Raw genomic sequence first — 13,524 nt, 5'->3', positions numbered from 1 at the left:
AAAATATTTGATCATATTATATCATATTAAGGTTGTTTGAAGACCAGTAAGGATGCTGATCCAAGAAGTTGTCTTGCTTGGGTAAATCAAGCATTGGGACCGGTTCTCGTCATCCAAATGCAAACTTTGGGGGCCAGTTTGTGATTTTAGTTTTAATCTATTGTTGTTGTTGTGGTGTGTTAGATGGGCGAAGCGCAGTGCACCGGCGCAATGGCGGAGGAAGGACAGACAGAAACAACACACTGAACATCTCTATCTGGACAATGACCAGAGAGAGGTATGGACAGAATGCAAAATGAAATATAAATTGTGGCTACATATGAATTTTATTTTTATTTATAGAATTTATTTATTTATTATATATATAATATATATATATATATATATTTTTTTTTTTTTACCATTTTTGAAAGAATTCTTTTATTCTCACCAAGCAGTAAAAATAGTAACATTGCATAATATTATTACAATTTCAAATAATGCTCTATTTTAATATATTTTAAATACAGTTCCTTTCTGTGATGGCAAAGCTGAATTTTCAGAAGCCATTATTCTAGGCTTCAGTGACAAAAATCGTGTTCTTGATGCTCAAGAAACATTTCTGCTTATTATCAATGTTGAAAACCTTTGCTGCTTAAATTTTCGTGGAAAAACTGTGATAAACTACCATGCAAATGTTTGGGGTAAGTATGATAAAAAAAATATATATAATTAATTAATTAATAGTTTATTTTCAGCCAAAGGGTACACATCAGTTGATCAAAAGTGACAAAATGACATTTATATATATTACAAATGCTAGCAAATGCTGTTTCATTTGAACTTTCTATTAATCAAAGAATCCTCAAAAAAAGGTATCACAGTTTTTTTTTTCAACAATATTAAGCAACAAAAATAATATTTGAGTACCAAATCAGTATATTAGACATGATTTCTGAAGGATCATGTGACACTGAAGAATGGAGTAATGATGCTGAAAAATTCAGGCTTTGTCATCACTTAGAATAAATTACAATTTTTATATATATTCAAATAGAGAACCCATTTTCTGTCACTATTTGTAATATAAATTTCACCAAAAGCAGACTTGGTGGAACATAAGACATTTCCTTCAATTTCATATCAAAAACATTCAATTTTAATTATTCCAAACTTTTAGCTGATAGTATACACATAATAAATATGTGTTATGTATATGTAAGCAGCCAAGGTTTCTTTGATTAGTCAGCATGCAAGTAAATTTTCAGTCACAAATATTTTTGGTGTAAACATACTTTTGGTCACAACATCCGTTTAATCCATTTGGATTCATTTCACAGTTTTATATTATTCCTATTCACATTTGTTATTCACACCTGTTTCCCAATTTTTTAATTTGTAGTGTACTTGTTTGTTAGTTTTGTTGCATGTTTGCTAGTTAGTTTTCTCAATGCTTTCCCCCTCCTATTCTTTATTTTTCTTTGTACACTCTGTTGATGTTTATTTGGTCATTGTCTTTATTTTATAGTTCCTTTCATTAGCATGATTATGTGTTTCTTTTGTTTTTGTAACTTTCTCTTCTTGGATCTCTTTTCTTCACCCCTATTTTTCAAACTTGTCTGTCTCTCTTGTCTTCCTCTGTCACACACACACCACACACACACACACACACACACACGCACTGCACGCACGCACGCACAACACACACACAAACACACACACAAACACACAACACACACACTCTCAGCATGTGGAGGTCTGTTTGTCCTGAGCTTCAGCTTCTGCTGGCTCTGGACTACTACTGGTTCTCGCAGTCCATTCAGGCCCTGTCTAAAGTTCTGTCAAGGTGGCATGTGGTATGTGCTAGATGAGAGATCAGGCCACACTCAATCTACCAACAATTCCCCATGCTTTTCCCATCTTGAAAGGCTTGAGCCCATCATCCCCATCAGTGTCTGTAGCTTCCCTGTTTTTGACATTTTGTCAAATTCAAAATGAAATCTCTCCCCTTATATGTTTTATTTGGCCAGTGAATACAGCCAAGGTTGTGAAAGTCATTTATATTTACTGCAGAAAAAAAAACTAGGTCTGGGTCTTATGTTGCCCCAAAATCAAACGAAAGAAATTAGAAATAATAATTTGCATATAAAATTAAGACTTTTATCAAGATTTATCAAAGATTTTTGTATTGGCCATGTTTGTGTTTGATTATATTAAGCTAATTCTAACCCCCTCTCCTTCATTTGTCAGTTTTGCTTTTATCTTGTAAAAAAGTATCATAAATGTCTACTTGAGATGTAGTGCGTGAGTCTCGTGGACCATTTTTCATTTTATTTTAGGATCCTTTTATTGTGCTTTTTGTGTGATTTTTAGACAGTGCCGTCTTAATTTAGTGTACTTTTAATGACGAAACACAGAAGTCGTTTTAAAATTTGTATTTTGGTGCCCCTACGGAAGAAACAATCACGTGGGGTTTGGAAAAAAGTATTGTCTTAATTTTCATCAAAAAATGAAAAAAAAATAATAATAAAATCAAAATTGCATGTTAAGGAAATCTTAGGTGGTCCTTAACATAGGTTTAATTTTTTTTGTGGTATGCGTATATTATTCTTTATTTTATTTATTTATTTTTATTTTTACTGTTTTTTTTCTATGTGTGATTTATTTTTCTTCACATGAGATAAGTCTTAATTTTGTGGTTAATTTAATTTTACACAATACCAAGATTTAAACATTTAAAAGTGTAAGTATTGTAGGTGATCTATATATATATTGTAAACCACCTGTGTTCACCGTGGAGTTAAACACAGTGGACTTGGGGTTATTAACCCACCAGAACTCTGAATTTGAAGTAACTCAAAAGCCACAAGCTACATCAAACTCATTTGTTGGGCATCGTGTAACTTTTTGATATTGTCAATGCAGAAGTACATCCAGTGAGGCCAGGAACCTGGGCACCACTCTCCGGCAGCCCAAACTCTCCGACCACTGTCACCACTTCAGTCATCGCACAGACCAACTGGAAGTTTGTAGAGGGAACTGTTAAAAGAATGTGCAGAAATAAGGTGCGTGTTTGATCCTCCTCTATGTTTTAATGAATAAAACTGGTATTGATCCATCCGGGTGAGCACGGGTAGATCAGGATTATAAGCTATAATACAAACCCATTTGAATCTGGCTTAGACCAAACGCATGCTGGTGGAGAAGATGGGACGGGAAAGCGGTGGAGCTGGGGCCACGGGGAGGTCCAGAGCATCACTGGGAGTGGAGGAGAACACACTCTCCTCGCCAGCTTGTGTGATCTGCTGGAAAGAATATGGAGCCAACGGTCTGCAGGTCAAGCAGGTACATAGACAACATAGACTGGGCATACAAGGGGCATCTCTTCTGAATACGGTAATGGGGCGTAATGTGGTACAGCTTGTTTGACCTGGTCCTGCTCTGTGATTTGTGTTGCGCAGGGGGAAAATCTGCCTTGTGGTGTGGTCGCACCGCTCTGACATTCTTCAGGAGAAGTAAAGAGAAGAGAGATTGCGTACTCCAGCAGGCCTCAGCCCTCCTGGTAAAACTACTAACAGAGATACAAACGTTGTGCTATTCCATACATCTAGCTGCCTAGATCGAATTCTTCTTCTCAGGCGGCATGTTAGTCAAAAAAATAGAACAATGTCTCACGTTATCTAATGGGTTGTTCCAACTTTGACTGCTAAAAACATTTAACATGAAAAACTATTTTAAAATATGGAATACATTCAATAATAGTAAATGCTATAATAGTATACAAATGATACTCATTCTATAAAGCACAAAATGCACACACGTATAGCGTTAAAATCTTTTTTATACATTTTAACATCTTACATTGACTTACATGTACATTTTAAATATTGACTTTACAATATATAATAGTGTTTTTTTATTTCGTGGCAATGCAGTCTGGGATATATGTATTGCAGTTGGAATTTTGCAAAAAAATTAGGAAAAAAGGATGATGCCAAAAAAATGCTTTCTAGGTAGCCAGCTCTTCTAGGGTTGGGATCAGTGCCTTGTATAGTGCTTAGATAACTGGCTTTCATTGAAAAACATGTGAATAGGTTTGATTTTTTCAGCATTTTGTCCCTGTTTTGTGTCCCTCAGGCATTATTCATGACACAGAGGAGACGGACGTCAGGATGCTGGCTGTGCAATGCCGGGCCGCTCAAGGTCTCTTTGATACAGGACATGAGGTGAGAATAAACAAACCATTATAGTGTAGATGAAAAAGAAACAATCACACTACACAGAGAAGTGCGGATGCCCTTCGCTGTTACTCTGGCAGTATGTTATGAGTGGCGTTTAGTCTTACATCATTAGTGTTTATGTACTGGCATACATATATATACAATTATGTCTAAGGAGCGATTACATTTCCAACACTTACTTTAAAATATTAACTTTTAATTAACACAATATGGGCGCGCTTTAAAACTTAAAGAAAGTAAAAAAAAAAATTTTGTGGCTGCAAACATTACTGCAAACATGGAGAAACAACATAGGATACAGGATGTCTGATCAATTATAACATACTACATTAAATCGCTACATTAGTCATTTCAAGTGTTCTCTATTAATGTCAAAATAAAATTTGTTGTATAAAAAAAACTATTAGAAAAACCTATTGAAAAAAATTAAAAACAAATCAGGAATCTTCCTTGTGAAAATATACCCTGAAATCCAAGGCCAAATATGAGATCACATGTTTGTTTGTTTGTTATGAAAATTGTAGGTAGAGTGCTGCAGTGCAGTGGAGTGTATGGGAATGGAGGTCGACTCCTCACATTGCGTGAAGAAAAGCACCACGCTTCAGACGTTTCATGTCCGCCACATTATGTTCCAGCCTAATTAGCACCAGAGCCCTGCTGAGCTGTGCCGTGACATGCACAGTGCGGGGGGGAAAGCCGTAGCATGGACATTCCTCTCTCTAGCCACGTCAGCTACTGAAAATGCTTTACTGATAAACATACTGTTTCAGTTAATAGTATTTGTGAAAGAAGCTTTTTTTATGATGTCAGCATAATATAGGAAATTCAATGGCATGGTTTAGTACATTAAGATGATTATGGCTGCAGGTCTACAAATTCAAATCTGGCCAGCATCTGGAATGGCAGCACTAAAACGCTATATTAATACATTTATGTAATGGAAGGTCAGACGGTGTTTTGACTACAGAGGTGGAGTGGAAGCAGAATGCGTCTGGACGTGGGCAATGCATGATAGCGGTCTGAAAGCGCGATGACAGCAGTCTGGCTGATGGCTCTATCGGGAGTCTGTGAACCATTCTCCCGGTGCCCCCATTTCTGTCTTTCTGAAACGGTTCATGAGAAGAAGCGCCGCTGCACACAAAGCCAGACATATTGCACCTTAGATTCCAGTGACAGGCAATATGTCTGTCCACACTAGACATGGCACGAACAAAAGACACAATAAAATCAATCACAATTCAATTAGCCAATCAGAAGAGTATTGGGACAGGCTTTCTCTGCAAGTGCGCTTATGTCTCGAAATTCAGATTCAGATTAAACCATATTAACATTGTTTGAATTACACACTCAGTGACTGATACAGTGTTTGTCTTTAAAATACAATTGCTTGTTTACTTCAGAGTTCACAGTTTGAACTTTCTTATTTATTTTATTTTCTGACGTAAATTATGCAGCTGTCACTTTGACAAAGAATATTATAGTCAAGTAAAAATATTATTTGAACTCTGTTCCCTGTTGCTCATAGCATATCGTCATTGCGGCTAGTCAGGACAATAAACTTGGGAGAAATGTTCATGATTAAGGAAAATATTTAACTACGTGTCGCAGCGCGGTGTCACGTCTGGTTAGGACATGCTGAAACTCTTGGTTTAATTCTGGTGGAAACTGGCATTTGAAGTCCCGTTTTGTGACTGTAATTGACTGTCTGTCATCCCTCAGGCACATCCAGAACATCAGTGAGATCAAGACAGACGTTGGGGAAGGCCAGGGCATGGGTTGCGTCTCTCCATGGAGAAGAAACTGCTGTCCAGGCACCTGAAGCAGCTGCTGTCTGACCATGAGCTCACCAAGTAAGACCTATTGACTAGTTCTTCAGTGGCATAGAAGACGGTGTTATGAATCAGATGTACTGTTTGATATCAGACGGTTAAAATGTAAGAGATGTAGCACAGCAAAGAATAAGACACCATTAAAAATTAAGATTTTTTTTTTTAAATATTAAAATGGCTCATCCTCACTAAAGAATTCTTTGTGGTGTCCTCTTCTGACCTGAAATGCATTTGAACTCATTTTTTCGAGCTCTTTGCTTTATGCACTTTTCTTTCAACTGTTTCCTTTTAAAGGCTTTGTGTTTAGATTAGTACTGTATGGTTTCATGTGTTTGGTTGTATTTGCTTGAAGGAAACTCTATAAGCGCTACGCTTTCCTGCGCTGTGATGATGAGAAGGAGCAGTTCCTCTACCATCTCCTCTCTTTCAACGCTGTGGACTACTTCTGCTTTACCAACGTCTTCACCACGATTAGTAAGAGTTGCCAAACTCTCACTACAAACACACAGTATACCATTTAAAGGGATAGTTCACCTAAAAAATGAAATAACATCTGTTGGTGGGATGTTGGTAACCAAACAGTTTTGTTTGGGCCCATTGTATTCCATTATATGTTTTTTTGACCATACAGTGGAAGTCAATGGGAACTTAAAACTGTTGGTTACAACAAAATATATTCTTTTTTCTTTTGCATTTCGCAGAAGAATGGGTATAGTTCTGTATTTTGCAGCCTTGGGTTGATAATCAATATATATCTTGATACCAAAATGTTTTCTTTTCATAATTTAGATGAAAACCGGACATAGCAAACACACTGATTCAGATGTATATGTATGGTATACCAGTTCAGTAATAGATAAAAAAAAAACACTGTTACTGGGAGTAAATGATGATGAGGAATTTTCATTTTTGGGTGGAGGAATCCATTAACTCTGGTATCAAAAAAAACTCTACACTCTGCTTTTTCTTCTCTTGACCTTGTCCTTGTTGTTGTTGTTCATAGTGATACCGTCCCATGTGGTCATCATTCCCAGTAAGAAATTAGGTGGCTCCATGTTTACGGCCAACCCTTGGGTGTGTGTGTCAGGGGAACTAGCTGAGGACTGGGGTCCTGCAGGTCCGCAAAAACACTCTGGAGATTACATTTGAGGTGAACCAATATATATCGACACACCTAAATATTCTTGCCATTACTCTAGATTCACTATATATTATGACTTGCTTGAAAATATTCTTGATTTGAATAGATTCTTAAAGATAATTATTCTTAAATCCAAATCTGTGCTGTCTTCAGTTGATGCGTGAAACAAAACTAGGGATGCATCGATCCGATACTCAGGATCGGTATCGGCTCCGATACTGGCATTTTTCCCGGATCAGGTATCGGTCAGATGAGACCGATCCAAAACCAATATTGTGTGTATACTATTCTGTGTTATTGTTGAGCCCCAAGAAATGCACAAAACATGATAAACACCAAAAAGTTTTCCTTCAACTATTATTTTAAGGTCTTCTGAAGCTGTTCCCTAGTTCAATGTGTGGTACAGATTAATATTTAAGTCATTAAATTCAAGTGCACGTAAACACTTCTCCCGCTGCGGCTGTCTGTCATCCCCCATTCAGCATTCTAACTGCATGTCACGTTCAGTTACGACAGTCAAAATGATGAAACTCTCTCCAAGACCGCACAATAACTGAGATTTAAAATGTTAAAAGAAAACAGGCTCAATAAACTAAAAGCACATATTTAATACATTACATATTAATACCTCTTCCTTTTGTACTAACTTTAATATGCGGACTCTGAGGGCTGCGCATCCTGTGCACTGTGACTCTGTGTGTTTCAAGCCACATTATTCTGTGATGCGCATAAGCGCTTTCTGCCGCTCTATATTGGAGCCTTTAGTATTATAATAATTTACTCTTCGCAATGAAAGATTATTAATTGTCTTTCTTGTTATGTCCTATTTATCATATATTGCTGCCTTCATTACTGTGCTATACATTTAAAAGAAATGTCTTTTATTATTGTATAGTATATATTTCTATAAAAATGTATTTACTTGTTTTTTCATGAATGTATTTTACAGCAACACAAAGAGCAATGTGTAACATTTTACCAGATTTAGACATTACTTTTATTTGTTTCACTAGATTTTATAAAATTATTGTGCACCCTTTATTTTTCTAGAGTATCTTTTGCTGCTGAATTATCCACTAACCTAGTTTATAATAGTTAACACACAAAAGAGTGACGATCAGGTCAGAGGAAGGATAGAAATTCTACATTGATTTAAAAAAAAAAAACTGCCACTGGTATCGGAATTGGATTGGTATCGGCTGATACTCAGAATTTGTCGGTATCAGATCAGATCGGTTCTGAAAAAATGGTATCATTGCATCCCTAAACAAAACTTAGTAAAAAATTATTTTTAGTGCCTCCCATCCAAAAGATCGCAATGAGCGTTGTGCTTTGTTACTTTTGATATGAAACAAAGTCTCAGCTTTCAAATTCTGTCAATTTTATTACAAAATTCAAACAATATATTTTGGCCATTCAGTGACCATAAACTCAATAGTTAACTCTAGAAAAGGATCATTTTGCTAAATATATATGTACTATATTAACACATTCATTATATTGTCTAATTAACCTGTTTTGGTCAGTGTATTTTGATCAAATCTTTCATGAAAACAATTAAGACATTCACTGTTTAAATGTTTAAAATTTCAACAAGGATTCAAGGTTTTTATTTGTCACTAAATGACATGGTTTTTCTATAGTTTACAGCATTAGTTGAGAGAGATTGCTGATTCGCTTACAATATCCAAATGATGAATCAATATCGATAGAATGAGATTGAAATAATATCTCAATACCCAGCCCTACTTTTTTATATATATATATATATATATATATAGATATATATATATATATATATATATCATATATATATATATATATTGCTGTATTTTGGGGCAACTTGCTAGATATTGACTCCAAAGTGAGTTCTGTTGTGTTAAACTGTTTTGTTGAATAATTCTGTCTGTACTTTGCACAGTGCCCAGAGACCTGGGGAAGCTGACCACAGTACAGATGGGCCATGATAACTCAGGACTGTATGCTAAGTGGCTAGTAGAGTGTGTAATGGTCCCGTAATGGGGATCACAGGGCACACCTACAAGTGAGTACTAAAGATTTTAGTAGCACCATAAATCACATTATTCATATTAGAAGCTTTAACTGACTGCCGGACTGTTGTTGCGTAGGTTCCATTCGGCGTTGGCTCGGAAGGAAGGGAGTAGATGATGGCAGCTTGGAAAGGATACTGGTGGGCGAAACTGGCGACACCTGACACGACTGAGACTGAGGACAGTTTCAATGTGCCGGACTCCTCCAATGCAGCAATCCCCTGGGCGATGATGCGACCATCACTATTTGTCACCATTTCGCCTATAACAGCAAACCAAGTATGTTATTTAGGAATATCTCATAAAAAGTCCCAAAAGTCATATCTCACTCAGATATGGAATAACTGCACTTATTGCTGTTGTCTCAAGCACATTTCCCATTGTGTGACCACCAGAGTTAAACACGGGCCAGATCCAGGAAGGGGTGGGAGAGGCCATTAACGGTACGTCAAACACGTCCATAAGCCAGAAAAAGAGGGTAAAGTATTTTTTTTTTTTCTCTGTGAAAACTTGCAGCGGAAAAGGACAAATGTGAAGAGAACGGCACATATGGATGATCTTTCGTTCATTCGGTTCTGTTGTAGAGAGGAAGCCTCACATTGCTTCTGTGTGGAGAGTATGGTTTAGTATGGGGGCGTTCTTGAGCAGGTGTTGACCAGCAATGGGCTTCCAAGTACACCTCGCCTTTTCTTACAAGAATGTCTTCATTTGGGACTTTCTAGGTAACAAACAATGCTGTGAACATTCCATAAAATATATTTTCTTTTCTCATTAGTTAAAAGTGGTTTGTAAATTGCTCATACATTATTGGGTCAACTAGCATATTTTGGTCAAGAAAACCGCCCACTTAGACAGGAAAGGCAGCAGCTTGACTGGCAATTTATTAGAATGATTTCTGTAGGATCAATGTGACACCGGATTGCTAAAAAATCAGCTTTGCCATCACAAGAATAAATGACATTTTTAATAAATTAAATAGAAAACATATATTTCAAAACGTGTGTAATAATATTTAACAATATTTACTTTTTTTTTGTGATGGAAGCTTGTTTCCACCATAGGATAAAAAAAATAACTTTTTCTAACAATGTTTTTTCTCACAGCATTGACTTTTTAAAACATTGAAATTGAGATTCTGGATGAGAAAAAGTCATATTGAAAGATATAAGCTTGCAGTTCTGAGAAAAAATCAGTCCAATTGGGACATATAAACTCACAATCGTCTGAAAAAAAAAAATGAGATAAAAGTCACAATACTGCTTTTATTTTTTTTATTTCATGGTGGGGGGAAGATAAAGACAACACCTATGAGAGTTAAACTTAGAATTCTGAGAAAAAAAGTCAGAAGAACGGTGAGATAAAGAGTCACATTAATTCATGCATTTATGAACGGGCTTCCATAGTTTTTACTGTATTTTTGAATTTTCAAATAAATCCAGGCTGGTGAGCATAAAAGACTTTTTTCAAAAACACTGAAAAGTATGAATTATTCCAAACTTTGTATACCACACTAGTGTGGAAACAGCTCATTTTAATAAAAGCTTACAAAAATTAGTGTATTTCGAAGTGTATTTTCAAAAGGGCTCACTGAAACATAAAGTGTTTTCCCAGACTGCTTAAAAAAAACACCTGTGTGCCCTTACTTACTCTCTCAGAGTTTTTGTAAAAACAGCCATATCAGATTGAATCTTAGTACACTGAGGGGGAAGTGCATCAGGGACATTAAGAGCAAAAACTATGGGTGGTTCGTAGTTTGAAGTGGAGACTAGGAGTTTGTTCAAACCTAAATCTTTTCAGGAACATGCATGGTACCTCAAAATGTTGCACATTTTTCTAAATCCTCTCATGTCTATTCCACAGAAAAAGCACAGGTCTACTTTGAGAGTACAGAACAGAGTCAGATGACCCAGGATGAGAACTGGCAGATGAGGGTGCGTCATTTCTGCCATTTCATGCGCGCCATCAACAGCACACCCAGAAACATTGGCAAAGACGGGAAGTTTCAGATGCTTGTGTGTCTCGGAGCAAGGTGGTCATTATTTACATTGAACTGTTGGTTTTCAGTTTTGAGAACCAACAATGCTCTTTTGCTCTTTTTTGGGGATGGAAATCTTGGCCGGCTCTAGAAATCACAATCCAATTCTAAAAATGATCCTCGATCTACATTTTTCTATTAAGTAATGAGTTTATGACTTTGAAGTATTACATTTATTTTTTTGCATTTTTATTAAACTACCTTATTTAAGTACTTTTTGGAATAACTACAAATTAAAAAAATAAATCAAAACTATGGGGTAATATGGTTATATATGTTATGTTTAGGATGTTAGAATTATTAACTAACTAAAATATAGCTTCAAAACATAGAAGTAATATAAAGTAATAAAGGTGATTAAAAAAACATTACAAGCAGTAAAGGAAAAGTTTTTTCAGTATCTAAGGGGGACGTTTACACGACAACGTTTTCAGCCAAAAATGGGAAACTTTTTATGCGTTTTGCCTGTATCGTTTACATTATTATACCCCATTATGGGAATCTTTGAAAATGGTGACGTCATGCGCATGCGCGTTAGTACGTGTTAGGTATGTAGACATGTGCAGCATGTGTTGATTTTAAAGGCAAGCGCCAAACAAACATACACAACAATGGCGGAGTACATGGTCACTGTTGTTGCTGCTAAAGAGTTTTGCTTAAAGCGACTTCAGCAAAGTGTGGGCTTTACTTTCACCAATATTACAACAAACAGCGGAGAACATCATATACATAAATATAATCATCACTTCCTACACATACTGTTTACTAACAAGACAGCGCCAACTACTGGCCCTGGCATACGTAATACAGAAAATGTTGAAAAATGAAAATGTTGTCGTGTATCCGTGAAACTTTTTACAAACGGCAAGGGAAAAACGTTTCCGTTTTTGGACTACATCGTTTGTCATGTAAACATAGCCTGAGAATGAGAATGAATAAGTGAATCTGAAAGTTTTCTAAGGAAAGGCAGAGGCGTTTATTGATTTATTTATTTATTTATTATTACTGATGAAATTCATAGACAGCAGCAGGTCTAATAAGCTACATTCACACTAATGGCACAGATCACAGGTGTTTTGTCCTTAAGACAACTGTGTTTACAGTTAATTTTGCATCACTAAAGCATTTGGTGATTCAAGTGCCATTTACCACTTACATGGAAGTCCGACGCATAGCAAAGTTGCTGCAAAGCGCCCTTCAAAAACAAGCACCACAAAGCAAACGTGAGCATTTGAAATAATATTTGGCATGAAGGATGTGTTGGTATAGCTTGGGAAGGTAATAACACACTGAAATACTGCTGGGTGAATCCACAATTGTCAAGCAAATCACATTTCTCACAGCAAATATCGTGTGCACTGGAGACCACCAATTGCCTGTATTTACCTTCAAACATGAATCCTTATCCTATTTTCTATACTTGTTTGATGGTTTTGTGTGTGTATGTCAGTAAACAGAATTTTTATTGTCTCTAGTGCAAATCCCATCGCACATATATGGACAAAAAACTAACCTTAGAACTGATTTCTGATTTTTTTTTTTTAATTATTGAAAGAGAATCGCGATGCCATTTGAGAGATTTTGTTTTTTGTACCTTTTCCGTCATATCGATTGGTCACATATGTTGACGCCCCATCTTGTCTTTCTGCTTGCAGAGATCACCTGCTGCACCACTGGATTGCGCTTCTTGCCGAGTGTCCAATCACAGCACAGATGTACGAGGACATGGCGCTCTTAAAGGACCATTCTACTGGTGAACCTCTCTGATTCGAGTGCTACAGACTCTGCAGGAATTCAATATCACTCTGGAGGCCTCTCTCGTCAACGGGATCGGGATATAAAGCCGTCCTATGAATATATAGACTAACACACAGATTCAGCGGGACCATGGACTAACTTTTTTTATATGGAGCGACTTGAACATGACCTATAAACCCTGGCTTACCTTTTAAAAGGCTACTGTCCATGTTTGCCATATATTAAGTGCAATTAGTTTTTTCAGACGTGTCATAATTTTCATCAGCGACGTTACTGACATTTCAAATATGTCTTTTGTTTTCATCCATACTTTTCAGAAAGGTGACAAAACCCCCACCTGTGCTATACCATTTATTTAAAAGCTCAATATTTTCGTCCGTTGTTGTTAGATGTGACTGATGACAATGGGCTATATTTAAAAGGAAAAACACGTAAAGAAAAGCTGCTTATTATATTTTTTTCCAAAGAAAAAGAGTTTTCTTTTGATATT

The 13,524-nt window shown here is 36.3% G+C and overlaps 1 pseudogene; it reads left to right on the top strand.

The window, feature by feature from the left end:
• Nucleotides 1-13,117, top strand: part of LOC109086979 — a 48,282-nt pseudogene extending 35,165 nt beyond the window's left edge.
• The last annotated feature ends 407 nt before the right edge of the window (nt 13,118-13,524 follow it).

The sequence above is a fragment of the Cyprinus carpio genome, chromosome A7 (assembly GCF_018340385.1).
Source record: "Cyprinus carpio isolate SPL01 chromosome A7, ASM1834038v1, whole genome shotgun sequence".
In the NCBI taxonomy this organism is placed as follows: Eukaryota; Metazoa; Chordata; class Actinopteri; order Cypriniformes; family Cyprinidae; genus Cyprinus; species Cyprinus carpio.
This window is presented reverse-complemented; position numbering and strand designations above follow the sequence as displayed.